Source organism: Betta splendens, chromosome 4 (assembly GCF_900634795.4).
Source record: "Betta splendens chromosome 4, fBetSpl5.4, whole genome shotgun sequence".
In the NCBI taxonomy this organism is placed as follows: Eukaryota; Metazoa; Chordata; class Actinopteri; order Anabantiformes; family Osphronemidae; genus Betta; species Betta splendens.
The window spans coordinates 14,592,510-14,611,891 of NC_040884.2; the positions used below are offsets into that span (position 1 = coordinate 14,592,510).

Here is a 19,382-nt window from a genome sequence, read left to right on the forward strand (position 1 = left end):
GTGCGGGTAATAGCTTTGTACCACACCGGTGCCCCTGCAATAAATAAAGCAGACAGGGAGGGTGTTTGAGAGAGACAGGGAGGAATAAAGCAGAGAGAGAGAGAGAGAGAGAGAGAAACGAAGGGGAATGAAATGACTTCTGAACCAGTGAAATCTGGATCTAATGCGGCCTCTTGCAGCGCGGATCAGAGAGGACATTATTCAATCTTCAGAAGCTCATATGGGAGCACAACCTATGAATGGCTTTGATATAGTGTATGGACCGCAGATATTAAAATAGACAACTGGGTCCTGCACTTTGTTTTTAGCTTTTGGGACCAGACTGAGGTTATCCTTGAACCATCATATCTGTTTTATGTAAAAAAAAAAACAATACGAGAGACACCGTCGTTTTAAAGTTTTATTAGAGAGGGTTCAAAATGTTTGGCAGAATCGACCCGGGGGAAACGTTTGAGACGCCGGAAAAAAACCTTAGAAAGCGCACGGCACCAGTGTTGCCAGGTGTAATTACGATGTAGTCATCACCTCATTCGCTCCCCACTGAAATCCATTTAAATTGTGGTGCTGGGATGTGACTCAGGAAATACCAACAGAGCCGGTTTACTCATCAACAGGCTGCTAAACTATTTGTTTGGAACTTTCCGTTATGGAAGCGCGTGTCCAGCTGTTGGACGATATAACACCTGCTGCTTTATAACATTTATTTACCGTCACTGTTCTAGTCGTATCCTATGAAGCCCCCCATTCCCAGCTGTGGATCGAGAGCAACCCCTTAACGTCAGCCATATATTACTGTGAGGGGTTTCTTAATAACCCATTTGTGTCTGGGCTCATCCGCGGCCGGGGTGAACCCGCTCTGCGTTGTCTTTTTCCTGGGCTCGTCTCAAGCCTCCTGCATGCTACAGAAAACAGATGCCATCTCGGCTATATTACTTCTCAAAGCACTCATATCCTCTCCCATGTTATTTTCTTTGATCTGCTAGGCTTGCTGCTCTTACGCCCCCCCCCCACTGCTCTCTGCCAGTGACCAGTACAGCAGCCAGACTGGCTCATGGATGTGTAGCTCGTCTGTTCTCTGTCATCAGAGGCTGAGAGGTTCATGGTAGATCAGCGCTGTTATGTTTTCTATTTCTTCTGCCCTCGGTGTCAGAGGAGTTCTTCATTCACAGGGGAGGGGTGGAGGTTCAGTTTACATCCAGCAAACAGTACATTCGGTTCAAAACAGACGTTTAAGCGTCATTTGTACTAATAGCTGGTAAACCTTTGACCTTTTTTATAATGTTTGATCTCATCGCCTGTCATCACGAGTGAGTTGGAAATGTATTATGAATTTTTTTGTAATACATTATTATTATTATTAATAAGCACAGAAATGCTATTCAATTAATTTTAGATTTTTAAGTGAATCACATTTAAGATTTCAAATCTGAACGTCTATCAACCTGCTCTGATGCTGGGTATTAGTAGTATGCATTCACTCAATTCTCTCACATAACCACTATTTTATTTTATCACAACACACATTATCTCTTCTGTAGTTTGTAGGAAGCTTTGATGCTGGAACATGGGTCTCTTTATTATATTGAAACAAGAAAAGTTACAAAAAGTCATTTAATCAGATTAAAGATTTATTTTCACTTGAATAGTTTTTTTATGTTAAAGTTGATTCTTTTTTTGAACTACAATAATGTTTAATCAATCATCAAATACCTTTGAATGCGTAAACAAGACTGAGTCGATCTAACTTGAACTAACAGATGAATATCACATGCAGCAAGTTTACTTTTGTAAGTTTTTGATTTCGAAATTAAGTTGAACTTCAGTATGGGTTGATCTGCATATGGTTCGAGCATGTTTGAAGAACTGAAACAAGAAATCAGACCACACACACTGTCTTGTCCTAAGAGGCATCAACAAAGTGCGAGCTGGTTCTCGGGGCGGACACAGGAGCCCAGAGAGACTTTGTCTTTTCTTCTGAGCAGCCAGGAGGGGGAAGCATCTCTCTTTGCATGTGTACTTAGATTAAAAGGAAAGAAAAAGTAATTAAGCAAACAATTTAGCCGCAATTGTGCGTCTGCTTATCCAATATGCCATAATCGCTTTTGCTCTAATACATATAGACAGGAAATTGTCAACGTAAAAAAAACAAACAAACAATTGTTTGTTGTCTCCTTGGAGTGACGGTAGATGACACACACTCGTTTAACCTGCGCTGTGCTTCTGAAGGCAAAGGGATTGAGAAACAAATTACACAGTGTCATTTAATTAGGAGTTTTGCTGTGAGCAATAATCTAGTTTTTCCTCATAACCTTTAACTACTTAATGGATTTGAGGAGCTATTACCTTTCAAGATTTTGTTTCTTAATTATTTGGAGTATTATCACAGATATGAAATGTCAGTCAAAGGATAGGATTAACACCGAGGTTTCCGTTTCAGCGTTAGTCACTCATCAAGGCTGGACGAGTTATTTCACCTCGCGAGTTTGCAGAAATAACAGAATTGTGTTATTAGTGGCCTGTTTATCCCATTGCACCCATTTACTAACATGACCTCATCTTTACTCACACATGGTGGTTATTTACATGTGTATTAACCTTACAGTCATGGTAAATGTCAGAATAATATTAGATGTGCGCCTATGCGTGAGTCTTCATCACATAATACTAATGAATCGGTTTTAATATGCACAAAGTCAATTCGATGTTTTACTCTTTTGGCATTTATACTTTCGGTGTGCATGTGTAAAAATATAACCTGGGAATTGTTGTGTTTCAGAGAGAGAAAGACAGAGGAAGCACTTTACCTCTGTCAGTTTCCCCTGGAGGACATTGCAGTTCGCCGCCACCGACAAGCTGTGACATCAGGCCTCGGCTGTGTATATGAATATCACCCTAAATACATGAGCCGTGTGAAGTTTGCTTGATTTATTTTGCCAGGCGCCCACAGACCCATTAAGGGCTCGTGTCCTGGCCTTAAATCCGTGCCGCTCCGGAGACAGCGGGCCGCACACCTGAGCGCGAACGTTCGAAATCTTAAGTAGATCGAGAAATATGTCTCACAAACTCCTGATAGTGGCTGGAAGTTGCTAGGTTCACTGGAGGATCAGCGCAGGGCCGGTCGGATAAATGAAGCGCACCCGGAGCACCTCAAATATTCTGAGCCTTATTCAAATAGATGTTTTCGCCCGGGTTTAACACGGCTCCCGTACGCCGGCGCGTTGGCTCCTCAGACCCCCCATGGCACAGGGCATGTAATCATCCTGAAAGTCTCTCTGGGTGTCTGCGCTCTCATAAAGCAAGAAAATGGATCGTGTGGCCCAGGAAGGGAAAATGAAAGAAAAGGAGAATGAAATTACAGACCTGGCTGACTGCACAAATCATGCATATCATGTTTTATGGCTTGCCAGAAGAATTCAACACCTGTGGATCACCGTAGCTATAATTGTACATGAACTGCACCGGGGTGGGGGAGGTGGTGGTGGTGGTGGTGGTGGTGGAGGGGGGCTGTGGTTTGTTTGTCATTGAATATGTGTGTGTGTGTGTGTGTGTGTGTGTGTGTGTGTGTGTGTGTGTGTGTGTGTGTGTGTGTGTGCGTACATGTGCGTGCGTGTGCGTGCGTGTGTGTGTGCGTGTGTGCAGGCGTGTTTTTCTTGGCACGGCTGCCTTCAAGGTGATAAAAGGAACTTACGGGAACGCCTGTTGTTCACTTCTCAGCACATCCTGGGTGAGTCGTGAGTCGCCCACAGCCGACGCAGCTCGCTCACGGAGGCTTCATTTACCATTGTAATTACCCTGTTTATTTACCCTACATGCTTTTGGTGGTAAACGGGGGCCAATTCATCAGATCAGGACAATTGTTCCTGTCCCATTTACTTAATTAAACGGGGCAATCAGCGCATCATAAATCATTATCGGTGTGACCCAGCTCTATTCGAACCCGGCGTCGTCTTTAGGGCCGACGCTCCTCGTGCTAAAACCACCACACGCACGGATGCTACTGCAACTCCTGTGAATTAGCCTTTCAACCAGTTGGTATTGGACCATTTCACCAGTTTATTCCCCAACTCTTCTGCAAAAACGTTATTTAATTGTAACACGAATGGAGGCGAGATCCGGGAGAGCAGACCGAAGGCCTCCCTCCTCTCTCCTCCGCCGCGGATGATGCTTGAGTCAAATTGATTACACCACTCCATCTGCATCACGACTGGCCTCCTCCTGTGTTTGCCGCCTCTGCCTACAGCACAGAGTTAGTGTACAATTACATATAGTTTAATATATCTGCCTGAGCACCTTTAAATAAGCATCACAAGTCCACAAGGTGATTTGTCTTCCAGCCCCATTACTCCATTGTACATCTTGATAGCCAGGGATTGCTCCTAGCTATGTTTAAGCATTAAATAGTGTATTATTATTTCACATAAATCAAGCTGAGATGTGTGTGTGTGTGTGTGTGTGGGGGGGGGGGTATTCATAAATTTTGCATTTCTCACAGACAGTATTTCTCTCGCTCTCTCTGCCACCCTGAATTCTGAGACTAAAGCAATTCCGCTGCCTGCACTTGATAGTGCATTAAAGATGGGCACATCATGGAGGTATATTCAAAACAACATGTAATGCAGTTTAGATTAAGTTTGAGTGGCTCTAACACATTCATCATAACGGGCTTTCCATAACAAGTGCCTTCGTGTCTGTCAGTGATGCAGCCAGACACATGCACCATTACCACCAGAGAACAGTGTATTGTTATTGTCATGAATAATGGGGGAAACCACTAATAAAATCGATCACACTTCCCCGGTGGAACGCGGCTCCTGGATCTGTTATCAGTGTTCGTCGATGAAAGGATGAAATTCAATTTAAAGGTAAATGTTTGCCGTCAGGCTTCTTCACCGAAACAAGAACCCCCCCCCCCCCCCCCCACCCCCCCCCCCACCCCATTAGTGCTGTGTTTGCGCAAAATGTCTACTGAGGAAGTGACTTCACTCAGGAAACTGGATGTCAGCTCCACACGTGGGCCGGAGCGCTGCCAGGGGGGGGGGGGGGGGGACTAGAGGGTGTGAAACCTGGAGCTCTGTGAGGTATTCAATAAGACAAAGTGTTGTGTATCTTTTGGGTCGGTCACATCTGATAATGTTAAAAGACAGAGAAGATATGAAGGATGTCAATTTCAAACAGTGACTGAACTATTCACATCCTAACGCATGCCCTAATTATTACCTTGACCGTCTGGTAGAACGGAAACAACCCGGAGAGTCACTGGAAATCATAGCAAATATAAATAGTTTAAATAATGCAGAAAGTCTTGTAAGTCAGACTTTTTGTGATTTCATGCTCACATTGCACCCGTACACCACAATTAAAGCTAATTTTCACTTTTAAAACATGCTTATCATTTCTTGCTCATAATAATTATATGACCCACCGGCCTGGGGGCTTCAGTGCTGCAACAAAGTCGGCGAAAAAAAAAAAAAAAGAAGGCTTTTCAATTGGAAATTGACTGGATGCCAGGACAGTAAGTTGAAGATTGGGGAGAGTGAGTGAAAAAATGTCTTTGAACTAGTTTTTGCTTGCAGAAAATATCGCTTCTGGGGTGATATTCTTTCTGAAGTGTTTCATGGCAATAAGAATTAAGAAATAAAGCGCAGTGCCAAATGATTCAGTGAAAAGATGGCACACACCCACAGGTATTCTGTTCACATGACATCACCCTGTGCAAAATTGACAACTTCATGTTTTTTTCAACCTTTTTTGAACTTGGTGGGTTTATAAGTTTTTAAAAGACAAAGTTTCTGACAATATCAGCCAACAATCGCACTGATTCCATTTCCAGGTTTGTGGAAAGCTGTAATTTACTGGCTCCTTGCGAACGTTGGTCTTTCACCCTCGATGTGGCTGTTGCTCTGCAAACTCAGCCTCCCGTCGTCCCACGGTGGATTCCCTTCCCACTACTGAATGTGTTGATCATGCTTTTAGGTGTTGCATGTAGTGCCTAAACACAAACCTGCCCCCTCACTGCGTCTCTCGTGTTAAAACAAAGCGTCTGCCTGTCTGTCATCCACCGGGGCTCAGGGTGGAGCAGGACCTGAGCCGTTTGAAGTGTGCTTTTCATGGGAAACCTGCATCGCTGGGCGCAGTCACCGGCTCCGCGTGAACTGTTTGTAGTGCACCACTTCAAACATACTGTACTCCAGACGCCGTATGATGGGAGGAACCCTCTCAACGCTTGGTGTCACTCGTATCCTGTACCACCTGCACGCACAAAACAGCGCCGACGCGTGCGCCTCTGCTTCATGCGCGTGAACCCGTTCTTGACCTCGCGTAAACCTTAACATGCGTTAACGCGGTTGTGCGTACATATATTTGCAGACGTACGGGGCGACAGTTTAATGTGTATTGACAAGCGACACCCCCTCACCTCTCTAAAGTCACACACAAGCATGCGCGACTCCAAACAGACTGCAGTAACACAACATTAAGCGGTTTTCTCTTCTCTGTTATCTGCAGCTTCCTTTTTGCCCTTTGGTTAAACATTCTCTTGGCATGCATGATCTCATTTAACTTTGATTTCCTTCTTTTTTTTTCCAGGACAGCATTCTTGATGGTTCCAATTTCCAACCCATTCCCCAATTTTCAACTCCAATGACAGGCAACACATGCAGGAATGGCTGTTTAGCTACAGAAGGGAGCTGGTAAGTGATGATTTTAAGTGCTGTTTGAGATAAAAAGGGGAGTTTGCAGCAGATAAGGATTTGACTGGGTGAGAAGCGGGAAGCTTGGAGATACTGGCTTGAATGAACTGTTACAGTGATGCTGTGATTTATGTTGTTGAGAAAACACGGCTCTAGGCTGCAGATAGTTACACACACAGTTTGTACCACAGCGGAAGTTTAGCTATTAAGAAATCGGAGTGTGGTTATCCAACATGTAGAAAAATGTTTGAATGTATTTTAATTATTTATGTATATTTTTGTACAAAGCAACAAAATATAGGTATGTGTATTTTCAAAACAAACCAATACTTTCTTGTCTGTGGAAGTCAAATTACTTCATAAATTACATACATCAACATAAATAAACTGTAGACTTTTGATTCTGTCTGAGCTAAAAAATAATAAAGTAATTATATGTAATAAAATCTGTGAATCCCCTGTTAAATATTCTAAATTGAGCCCAAGTCAGTAGAAGTCAGGTAAATACTGGTGATGTTCACGATGTCTAATGCAGTCAGTTGACTGTGTGTTTGCTCAAGTGTCCGGCACGAATGACTTCCTGCTGCTTGAACAGAGCAGCTCTTTGTCAGACTTCAGGTGCTTTGTGTGATGTCCTATAACTAAAAACATAGTAGTAGAGTCTCCAAATGTGCGTTCAGCGCAGTCGGGAAAGGAGCGAACATGGGGAATCTCTCTCTCGCTCCGTTTCTCCTTCTCCCTCCCCATCTCTGTCATAAAACAGAGCTCCCCCATTTCCATATCAATCGGATTAGTTCCGAGACCAGGGAAGTAGGAGTAATGTAAGTAAGCGTACAAATTTAAATATAGGACATCAAAAACATTGTTAGGCATTCATTTATTTTTGAAACATCCTGGCTTTGTGTGTCTTTCTGTGAAGATGCGTGTCTTCAATTTTATTTTCAATTTTATTGTGAAAGGAACACAGTGTGCGCCACAGCATCAGAGGATCTTCTGTGCTTAACCTTTTCTGTGCAAATAATGTTCTTTCCCCTGTACAGTAGGTTCTGGCAACTGAGACCTGTCCCAGGTTTGCCACTATAAAACAACTTCAGGCAAAAAGAAACGCGGACTGAAATTCGCATGGCTGTACAGTTTTATTTTGAAATGGCAGAAATAGTTTCTGTTTAAAACTTTTGGCATGAATCCAGAATTTTTCATGAGTCTTTGGGATTGAATGAATAATTCCTATAAATTCTAATAGTGATGTGAAGGAAACTCCTAAAATAACACAAACAGCTGACATATTGAAATGTAGTGGAAATAAACTTTATTCTAGCGTTTTATCATCGTCTAACATCTAAAATAAACCTCTTTGCATGTGTCTGTGTACTAAATGTTTACGTGTGTAGGTCACGACATGATTATTCAGCAAGTCTGACTGGTCTGAGCGGCCAGCAGCTCCGTCTGGATGAGGCGACGGATGGACGGATGCCCTGTGCTTTCTCAGCCCTCCATGACTTAGTTTGTCTCTCTGTAATTGAAAAACCAGCTAGACTGTGTTGTCTTGGGATTTGTCCCTTTATAATGCAGTTTCAAAACAGGAAAACCAATAGTGGGAATAGTCCCCGGAATGTAATTAATTTTGTTGGGGTGGGGGTTGAAGGGGTGAGAGGGGGGCTTGGGGAAGGGGGGGGTCTGTTCGGCGGGGGACTATTATTGCAGGAGGAAGAATTCTAATCAGTTGCAGATTCCTTCCTGTTTGGTTAGCGTGACCGTGGCCAATTACTAGTGAACTCTGTGTTACAGTTTCACTTCCTGTGCTACCCAGAGACGGGACGGATGCCGGTGCTGCGGGAGGCTGGCAAAGAGAGAGAGAGGGAGAGAGAGAGAGAGAGAGACGGGCGGTAGGAGTGATAAGGGAGCAAAGAGCAAACGAAGATGAGACCGTAGGAAGGTCAACAAAGTGGAGGAATGTCCAGAAGTAAGAATCAGAAAGGGGAGGGAGAAATCTCCAGTCACATCTAAGGTGCACAGACACGAAGGCCCATCGTCCGTTATCCGGCTAATACAGAACATAGCATGTGGTTTCCAAAGGAAATGAAAGGATTTCGGGTCCGACTCCTGTTGCCGGTGGAGCTGCTCTCAGGTAAAGGCTGAAAAAGAGCGGAGCAACGGACTCGGAACTCGAGTCGCAAATGCAATAACTCCTAACTGGATCGCTGGCGCTGCGTTATCAAAGGACGTGGTTTGGCGTTGCCGTTTTGCCCTAAATCGAATCAGACCACTGGACTAAACAAGCGAAGGACAAGTGCTCAGGCCGAGCCACATTTGCATAAAGCGTCTGAGCAGTAACTCAATATGCCGAGCTCCTTCCTGGGAAATTCTCCACGCTTATTAAGCCAGATGCTGCTTTTGCTGAAGGCCTGTGGAGCCAGTGGTTTACACCACGTTAGCAGCATCCACTATGGTGTTCTCTTCCTTCTGTGAATCTGCCGCAACAAAGACGCGTCTACTGACCACTGCTGACAATCTGACCTGAGAACTGCTTCCTTTCTCTTTTTCCTCTCAGTCGTCTCCTTTTTGTTTTTTTGCTCCTCCAGATGGGCCTGTTCCCACAGTTTCCCCCTGTAATAGCTTTTTGGCATATTACTATCTCCAATCCACCCAGAGGTCTACAATAATTCACTTTTGATATTATTGTTTAGGAAAGGGAACATGCAGTCACCACTGGCAGCGAGACATTAATGCATTCATTGTAGCTTGTTGGGATAAAGACCCAGTTACTGCAACCATGAATTGTATGGTTTTCAAATTAGGGCTTGTGCAAATTTGTTTTTATTTGAATAATTGTTTTGGTTCTGTTTCAATCCATTATTTGCTTCTTTCTTGGTAAACACATATAGAATGTAGATTATTCAGCAGCAGCGATGACACTGTTGATAGATGAAATAAATACTTGCTGTGATCCAAACCTATAAATACTGGAAGTGATAAGAACAGATTCTCTTTCTTGTAAAATTCTGGAAATCTGGTTCATATTCCCGAACACATGACATGACATTTATTACCACTTCCCAGCGCGGTGGAGGACGTCTCCGGGGATGTTATACTGCAGCGGTTACAAGTGGGATAAACTGCTTAGATGATGTTTGAGGAATGATGCACATAACTGGCGATATGAATGTGAATTCCCTGGGAAGCGGCCTGCTTTGCACAGATGCACACACACACACACACACACACACGCCGAACATGAGAAATGGGCAAAGAGCCGCACTATTCAGTGTGAACTGGAGGGTCCAAGTCGCTAAACTAATCCTAGCACCGCAGCATCCCACCAAGCCCCGTCGTTCTGCTGCAGCTGGCTGGGATCATTTCACAAACACAAGGTATTCCTGGAAGAATTGATTCTGTTAGATAGTACATTGATCACACACATCGCCTGCGGACAGAAGATGGCTTTACAAGCAATAAGATGGGAGACAATTATATTATTTTAGTGAAATAAGACAGAGTACAAGAAGCAAGTGCCAATAGCTCAGTCTGGGGGGGGGGGGCACTGGCAGCCCCCTATGTGGCTGCCGCCGTGTGTTTGTGCTCCATCCTCAAGTGGCACGGTAATCCACTAAACTTTCCTCCACCCGCTTCCCTCAATGCAATCAGGATGCGAAGGCTCACCAGTGATTGCGTTCATTTGTAAAAGCATCCAAGCCAAAATTGAACCCCAAGGCTGATAAACTATAAAGATGCTGATCAGATCGCGGGCTAAGGAGTCCGCACTCGAGGGCACGAGGTGTCAGGGCTGGAGCCAAAAGAGCAATGACTCTGTATACCGCACTCGGAGCCAGGTGGCCGCCTCGGAATACAAACAAGGGCCGGGGAAAACACACGAGCGCGACAACAAACTGCGGCGGGATTTTTCATCCCGCAGCATCTTTGGGAGGAGGGAGGTGTTATCTGTGGAGCAGATTAGTCTCCTTTTCAGGTGTTGTCCTCTCCTTCTTCTTTTTTCAAGCCGGTAAATGGATTGGGTGCATTTATTGGAGTTTTAGCAAATGTGTTGCACTTTTCTGACGAAGTTCAGCCCCATTAGAGAAACCTGAATATTCCAGCCAATCATCAGAATGAAAACACAAAACTCTGCAGCACTTTTCCTGCTTCCTCCCCTTTCGTGGCACAGTTTTGCCACTGTACTTTAAGAGTTTTCTCCCACAACTTTTTTTTTTTTTTCCCCCGTCTCGACTTACTTACTTATTCTATAGGCATTTCTAACAGCTCCTGCTCCTGGTCGCGCCCTTCCTTTAAACACACAACATCTGCCTCTGCAAAAAGGAGAGACCGACGATTCAGGAGAGACTGACGGAGAGAAAAGGAAGAGAAGGGAGGATCTGAGGATGTTTTTTCCTCTCCATCCTCATGGCCCCAGTGCGTTAAATGTCAAAGAGCAGTCAGCGGGAGAGACTTATTCCAGGAGGCGATGTGAATAGGACGATTGAAGACCCGCTTTGATTGACAGCTCTTCCTCTCTCGCTCTGCCCTGAGGGTGATTGACAACGCGGTTCATCTCGCATTTTGTGACTGAGCTAATCCCGTAAATTCCTACCAGACGCAGCACAACTCAGCAGAGACCTGCCGCTCCTCTCCCAGGTGGAGTTCCTACTTTATCTCCTTCTCCCCAAAATAAATATGTTTTTCCATCTGTGGCGCTGAAAACAAACCGGGGGGGTACGGGGGGCTATAATTAAGTGTAAGTACATAATTAAGCGAGTTTAGAAAAGTGCTAGTTTTGGATGAATTAAAATGTAGACTAATTACATGTGGGAATTAGCCTGCTGTTGTGCTAGTGATTAATATTGTCATAGGTTACTGTCTCAATATGCTGCCAGTTGGAAATAGAATCACCTCACTGGAACGATTGATCTCATGCCAAGTTCAATAATTAATCGACTTCGACAATCACCGGCGCACACACACTGTCTCACGCATGCCCACGAGGTGCGCGGCTCGTCCCCTCGACCTTGCACCTGCGTTCTGACGCGCGCCGCTTCCTAGAAATGGCGTCCGTCCCCCTAAAAAAGACCCCAAAAAACAAACACCACTGGATTTTCTAAACGGGAACAAAGACAAAAACCAATAGGAAGCGTTATCTTACGAGACGATGCCGGCCGACGTAGCCTTTTTTTTGACAGGCGTGACCCACATTAACGCGGCCGTCCAAGGAGGGGGGCGACCGGGGAAACGTTTCATTAATCATCATTCCTAAATGATGGGCCTGGCGAGTGTTTGCGTTTAAGCGTGATTAATTGCAACGTGAGCCTAATCAAGCAATGAATTACCTGCGTGACCTTTTAGCAGGAGCTTTTATTTCGTAACCTCCAGTCAAAGCAGCGGAGCCCACAGTGGTTAACTGTGTCAAGGAATATTAAGAAGAGACAATAATGAGAATCCCTCTGCTTTGGAAGGAGGTTTACTGCAATTAGTGAGTGTGGGACATCAAGTACAAACTGAGAGAGTATTCTCATTGTCTTGACTTGATCAGTAATGAGAAAATACCAGCCTCTGATTTATATCTTGCATATGAAAACCCTTCTTTCTTCTCTGACTGACAGCGGTAATTGTCGAACTCCAACACAATCGGGTTGTGTGTTCTGTCTGATCGGCTCCCAGGACCCACCGCGCGACGCTCAGGTGTTCACCTGCTCTGACGAAACCGCCTACGACCGAGCGAGTCGGACGCGCGTTGCGTAATTAGGCCGCCGCTCAAGTACTTCACGCGTCATGTGACACCTTCATATTCAGAGCGTTCGAGTGCGCGGCCTCCTCGAAAAGCGAATAAATATTAAAATATTCCCCACGATTCGAGACAATAGTCATTAGCGGCGAACACTGTGTTAGCATACGCAAACGAGGCCCCTTTAATTGCGCGATTCTATGCACAATTCAAATTCAAATCGTTCCTTCTTGACAGAGCCAGTACATCTGTCATGTGGCTTTTTCCTTCCCCCCCCCGTTGAATAATTAAAAAAAGAAATAGAGAAACATACTAATGAGAGAACTTTACTTGAGGGCTTTGCCGCTCTGCTGACTATCATATTAATGCATTCCTGTGTGAATTAAACGCATCATCAAACACCTAAGTTCCCTCCATATTTGCCTCTGAAGACGAGGGCTGGACACTGGTGCCTACCGTGCCCTCTGCCAAAATGAAGGGCATTCTTCATTATTGCACCTCTTCTGATTACCTGTTAATAGCCATGCATTAAAGCCCCCCCACCCCCATTTGACAAAAACACTGGGAATTTTTCTTTTTATGACATTGACATTGTTTCGGTCATTTATCAAATTAATGCAGTAGAGGAAAATGTTAAGTGGTGACAGGATGTGTCACTAGTGTGGATGTTTACTGTGTGTACAGAAGTGTCTGCTATTAAAAGACAAGACCTAATAACTAAAATCTTTGTAGATTATCTCAGAAACACCAGACGCCGACAGACTTCTTCTTTTCCATTCGCCTCATTCTTGTGCCTGAAGCTCCGGCGACTGCCAGCGTAATCTCTGCCTGACCTCTCTCCACCTTCCCAACCCGTCCTCCGTTCCTCCCTCCTTGCATTTACTCAACCCCGTCCTCTCCTTTACTCACCACAGGCTGACAGTCATCAGAGAGGCTTTCTCTCGGCGGCTGACAGCTTGAACCGGCTCATTAAGGAAAACTGGGAACGGGAGGCTAAACTGAGCATGCAGAGTTATTTTAGAGGCCGCTTTGTGACAGCGCAAACATGCCAGCTCATGCTCCGCATAATGACTTGTCCCAACCCTGTCTCCTAGAAATTACATTCATAAACTCAACTCCCAGTTATGTTGTGGTGGCAACATAATTGCTGTCTGGATCGCGTCCAAAAGCAATTTTTTTTGTTTCAAATGAAGAGCTACATTTATTAATAACAAAGGAGTCGCCACAAAACTGTCACGCCCGAGACCCGGGTTCGCCGCCGCAGCTGATTTGTGGTTGAACTCAGGCAACACAAACACTTTGGTTAAGGATCGTGATTTTGGTAAATTGAAAATACTTTATGTCTGAGGCTCTGCTTTATTAAACCAGACCACAGCGGGCCTCTAAACCTCGCCAAGCTGTGCTTGTGTTGCAGTGCTGCAGCACAACACTAACATGTTGAATATGAACAACATGCTGTATCCCTGGGATTTTAATAGTAATAATAATCTGTAGTACTGTAATTCTGTAATAATAATAATAATAATAGTAGCTTGTTTAAAGTTAAAGTTGTGAGACAGCTGTGATCATCATTTAATATTTTAAGGTGTTTTCCATTAAACCTGATAATAGGTTTTTTAAATTCTAGCACAAAGGCGAAGCGCAGAGCAAAGAGCCTGACGTTGAAGTGCGAGTTTGAATATTTTGAAATAGATTTGCCCTGTAGCTGGTGGTGAGCAAAGTGGGCAACGTGTGATTGATCATGTCCCACGGGGGCAACAAGCGGCGCTGGCTAGCCGGAACTAACCTCACACATCCCATACAGAGAGCAACGCGCTTCCCTTTCAACGTGTGCACGCTAAACCTGGCTGATAAACAAATCGCCCAGCAGCGCTTCCCTCCATATTTTATCATGGCAGACAATGCTTGGTGGCGTTGCCAGACTTGGTGTATATCCAGTATTCATGCAAAAAAAAAAAAAAGCAGCTCGGCTCCCGTAATTAACTTCTACAAGACTAATGGGGGTGATATGCCTCAGCAACGAGTATAATAAGGAGAATAAAACACGAATGAGGACAATAGGTGCAAGAATTATAGGAGGAAGAAACAGACAGAGGTTGGAAGGCTCACGCTTGAAACTTACTCATTGTTGCACAGATTTGTCATAGAACGAGCTCCTAGTGGGGGCCAAAATGGCTGAAAGGATTAATGAATGTTCATACTGAAACCCGTTAAGCAACAAATCTGTCCAGAGATGTTTCACACGTGCTTCACATCCTGCAAATGTTTCCTTTAAGTCGAAACGGGTCTGGGCTCTTATGGGTTAATGGAGAGTTGTCAGACACACACACACACACACACACACACACACACACACACACACACACACACACACACACACACACACACACACACACACACACACACACACACACACACACACACACACACATACGCAGACATCAGAGCGGCCTCTGCTCTTCCTCAGTTTAACCTTAACCAGACAGATCTTCGTCTGCAGGCCCCTGGTGACTTTTTGTCTCGCTGTGATTGGTCAGCTCCTGTGTGTGCTTTCTGTTAAAAGGGATCATTAATAGCCCGCGTATGACCTCTGACCATCCCTTTAAATCATTAGCTGGCCAACTGATGGTTTCTATTTACCTTCCCAATAGGATAGTTTACGTAGAGGAGGACGACTTGTTATGATGGGAATTCTTTTTGCGTGTTAGTTCCTGGGCTATTTAAAGTAATAATGTATAAAAAGATATAAAAATTTATGTATTTTTTGTAAAAGTAACAAAATAAAAAAAACACTTCATTAAATGAGATCTTTGCATTAGACACTATGTGTAAACAGGAGGAGAGAGTGTGTGCCTGTCAGCGCTCACCCTGTGTTTGTGAGTTCTCATAATACGGACGTGCTCTTAGGTGTGTGTTTGGAGGATACCTGGGGCCTTGCCTCGCCGCCTCCGTGCCTAAATCATGTGTAAAGGCTGTTTCCAATAAACTGTTAAATTTGATAAAGAGGTCTGGTATTATATTACAAAGCCACGGGGCTCTCGGACCTCTGCTATCATGAATACACTTTGCCTGATAATAATGCCGGCGCTTCAATCGCTGCCACAGGAAAAAGCGCTGCCCTCCTGGAAATCAAGTTGCGAGGCAAGGTGACACCTGTATAAATGGACAGTTGATGAGATTATAACATATTTATGCTTCCTGGGTTAGCGTTAAGGGACTTCTACAAGTGAGCATGAGTAACACAAGGGACTGGAGGGCACGACTGGGAGGTGCCACGGGGGCAGAACCTTTTATTCATGAGGGGAAAGCTGCAGAGACATACAGCAGCATTTGGATGAGTCAGTGCAGTTACACTTACATACTGTACAGGGTATGAACCATACGAATAACTTTGGGTTATAGTAGATTTACAGTTTAAAGGCACCTTATTTAAGGGTAATTGACTATTTATGGACATTGTGCTCATGATAAACATTTGTACTAATTAAACATTCCAGTGTATCAGTGCGTATTTGAACCTGTAGGACCTTTACTTTGCTGTAATGCGTGCACGAGCTGACCCCAAAATAACAATTAAAAAAAAAGATTCCTCCCCATCCCATGAAATGAGAATTCATTACTGTGGTGCTGCGGCGTCACTTGGTATTCCCGGCCGCGCCCGGTCTCTCTCGTATCTCTGGTCTCCATGCACTATCTGGGCGGCTAAGAAGGTAGGCAGGTGATGAATGTTCAGTAATTGTAAGAGTTCAGTGGTAAAAAGATTCAAATCCATGACAGTGAGAAATGGAGGAGAGCCCTGAGGGAAATTTCAGGCTGTGAGGAAGTGCATCCAACCTGTCCAAATAACAGATCACACCTCAACTTGGTCACTTGCTCAGAACGTGCTCTCTGATATTAGAAGTGTGCCTTTACTGCAAATGAGAGCCTGCGTGCGACCGGGCACAGCAGCTTGTTTTCCTATAAAAGTGGGGTTTGAAGCCTCTACGTGCAAATTTGACAGAAATAATGTTGCTGATAACGGTGAGTATGAAAATAAAGCACATGAGGATGAGGGACGTGCTAGTCGTCTGCACATTATTTGGACACAGCTCCGAATCGTCCGTCTGAGCCATTTCCCTCGTTAGTGAAACGTGCTTTTGATTCTGACTGGAGATTTTTATGACTCATTCTGAAAGTTCAAATTAAACGCAACAGAGAAAGGGGGATTTGGTTTACGACCAAGCTGTGATTGCTATCGGGATTGTTGTCGAAAATAATCATAATCATCTTCATACTGTATATTTGCTCTTGCGCGGCTTCTTCTGATGAATCTGCCGCCGCACGGCACTCGTCCCACGCGGCAGGAATGTCAAGCAAACGCCAAACACTCACCGCTTTTCCAGCGAAACGCCATCGCGCTCAGTTACAGTAACCGCTGCTATAGGATCACAACTCACTATCAAGAACGGACAAAGAACCTCCATTTATCAACAAGTGGCGGTTACCAAGTTTAACAGCCTTTCAGTGGTTTGCTTAATGAGTTTCCACAGATCTTGTGTGATACTGTAGATATTCTGACAATGAAAAATGAAAGTGAATCATAAATACCTTCTGTGGGTATGGTGCTTCCAATGAAGTTTTATAACTTCATCATCAAGGATGCCGCCGTGGTTACATTGCATAAATCATCAGGGATGCTCACACAGACGAGCGCCTGCGGGTATTTCCCAAAGTGTAAAGGATAAAACTTTTTACTAATAATACTGGGAGACTTCATCACTTAGTCACAGCAACTCGGCATAAGACGCCGAGTGACAGGACAGGAGAGCTGTTGTCAGGCCAGAGCAACTGCGAAAACCCACAAACCCACTGTTTTTGTACATCACCATGTACAAAAAGTTTATAATAAACTAACAGTCTAAGTTTAACCCAGTGGCCAGACAGTCAAAACATAACAAAAAGAAAACACACCAGGGACCAGCTGCTTACTGGAAGTGGAGCTCATAAAGAGCTGACCTTAGCAAACAACAACAAACCAGCCCTCTGTGGACTTCCTCCTGCGTTAAGCTGTAGAAATACAGACCGGACAACTGGTATTAGTGGGACAATCACTGGGGTCTCACATTATTAATGGCATAATTACTGCACGCAGACAGAATGAGGGAGGGAGAAAAAAAAAAGAGGAGGAGGAAGAGCAGGAGGGAGTCCGAAAAATGAAAGAATAACTGAGGAGAAAAAGAGTTTGAGGAAGAAGTAGACGGACTGACTTCCGCTTCGGGGGCTCGTGGAGAGGACGCGCTCCCTCTATTTTGGGTGTCTGGACCCTCCCTCCCGGTCGATTGGAGTCCGCTGCTGTGCTGTATCGCCACCTCAGCTCGGGAAAGAGAGGTGGAGGCAGGTGATGGGTCTGTGTGAAGAGGAGTGGAACAAGGGCTAAATGTAAACTCAGTAAAATGAGAAGGGGGGAGGATGTAGTTAGCAAAGAAAACAAACAACGAAAGCATGGATGCAAGGCCTAGAATGATGTGAGCCAGCAGATGGCAGGGTAAGAACAGTTATACGGCCTGTGTGTAGGTCAGTGGGAGTTCCTCAGCCTGCACACACACACACACACACACACACACACACACACACACACACACACACACACACACACACACACACACACGCTCGACACACACGTTCATAGTAAGACATGCACACATTCACGACCACAAGCACGTTACCATCCACCAGCATCACGTGCCAACATGGCCGATGACTGTATCCTCCCTGAGTGACCTCCACCGCAGACGTACGCGACCCGCAGCTCTGAGGGTCACGAGGCGCTTTGTCGCGTTCGAGACTCACAGGAAAATGCGGCTAATGCCGAACGGTGCATTTTTGGGCCGTCATTAGCGGCGGAGTGCGCCGGGGAAGACGGCTGGGTTTAATAAGCGGCCACTTAAAGACAGCAAACAACAGCAAACAAGTAAATCTAAAAAACATGGGCCGCCCGCTCGCTTAAGACCCATGAACATTATCAGCATGTGAACTGTATGTTAGCGGAGATTAACTGCCTGGTGCTGTTTAGCTTAGCTTCATCCTGGCTGCCATCGATTAGGCTCAGGGGAGGAAACCAAAGACAGGCTTTTTCCATTCAGTAATATCGACTAATTAATAATTATGTCAGCTCCTCGTTCCCAGCGTTTTGGTTACATGCTGGTTTGTGGGCATGCGTTTTTGAAAGCTGCCCTTTGTAAAAGCTTCGCGCAACCGGACGAGGCTCGATGGCGGGTGAGTGTGCGCCTCGCTCGAGGTGCGAGGTGGACGCGAGAGGGTGTGTACCCGGAGCAGTCGCCGCTGAAAAACTAACAAGGGCGCTGGTTGTGGAGCCGAGTGTGGTTTTCATCAGGGGCTCCAGCTGTTTCGCATAGAGGGACATGAAGAGGCTCAGGGCGATCGGTGCCTTCGCTAAGAGCCAATATATTTGAGCATTCTCCCTCTCTGTCTATACGTCCCTGCTATCTGTTTGGGCCTCGCTCTCTCTCTCGCTCTCTCTCTCTGCCAGTCTAAACCAATAATGTATGATATCTTTATCGCGAGACTCATGGTAATATCATATAACACGCAGACATCCTCAGTTGCCTTTTGGGCTTTTCTCCCTTCGACTCTGAGCGGATAGACATCGTCAGGAGCGTCTCCTGACAATTTCCAAAGTGCGGCGTAATGTATTTGTTTATGATTATTTTCTGTGGAATTTGTCTCCTTTCTATTGACGGATGATATAAAAGAGAACACTGGCAAATTGGATGGTGAAATCCCCGGCTATTGTGTTCCTTACACATCTGCCGCATTGCCAGTAAATAAATCTCTCAGAGTCCAATAAAATATGTTATTTCTTCTCTATGAATCATACAACATGGCCCGGGTTCATTTCTGACCATATACCGCGTTAGCTGCAGGCTCTGAGATTTTTCAGAGAGAATTATAAGATATATAGAGCAGGATAGCAGTTGTTA

At 44.8% G+C, this 19,382-nt stretch overlaps 1 protein-coding gene and 1 long non-coding RNA gene across 2 annotated transcripts in view; one reads left to right on the plus strand and one right to left on the minus strand.

Moving 5' to 3' along the window:
- The window catches only part of fen1 (flap structure-specific endonuclease 1), a 210,552-nt gene that overhangs the window by 161,261 nt on the left and 29,909 nt on the right, over nucleotides 1–19,382 (minus strand). The gene's annotated exons all lie outside the window — the stretch shown is intronic.
- Nucleotides 1–19,382, plus strand: part of LOC114854358 (uncharacterized) — a 42,765-nt gene that overhangs the window by 2,140 nt on the left and 21,243 nt on the right. Inside the window, exon 2 of the long non-coding RNA XR_008694589.1 lies at nucleotides 6,586–6,689. This is a non-coding gene — a long non-coding RNA (uncharacterized LOC114854358). The remainder of the gene's footprint in view (nucleotides 1–6,585; nucleotides 6,690–19,382) is intronic.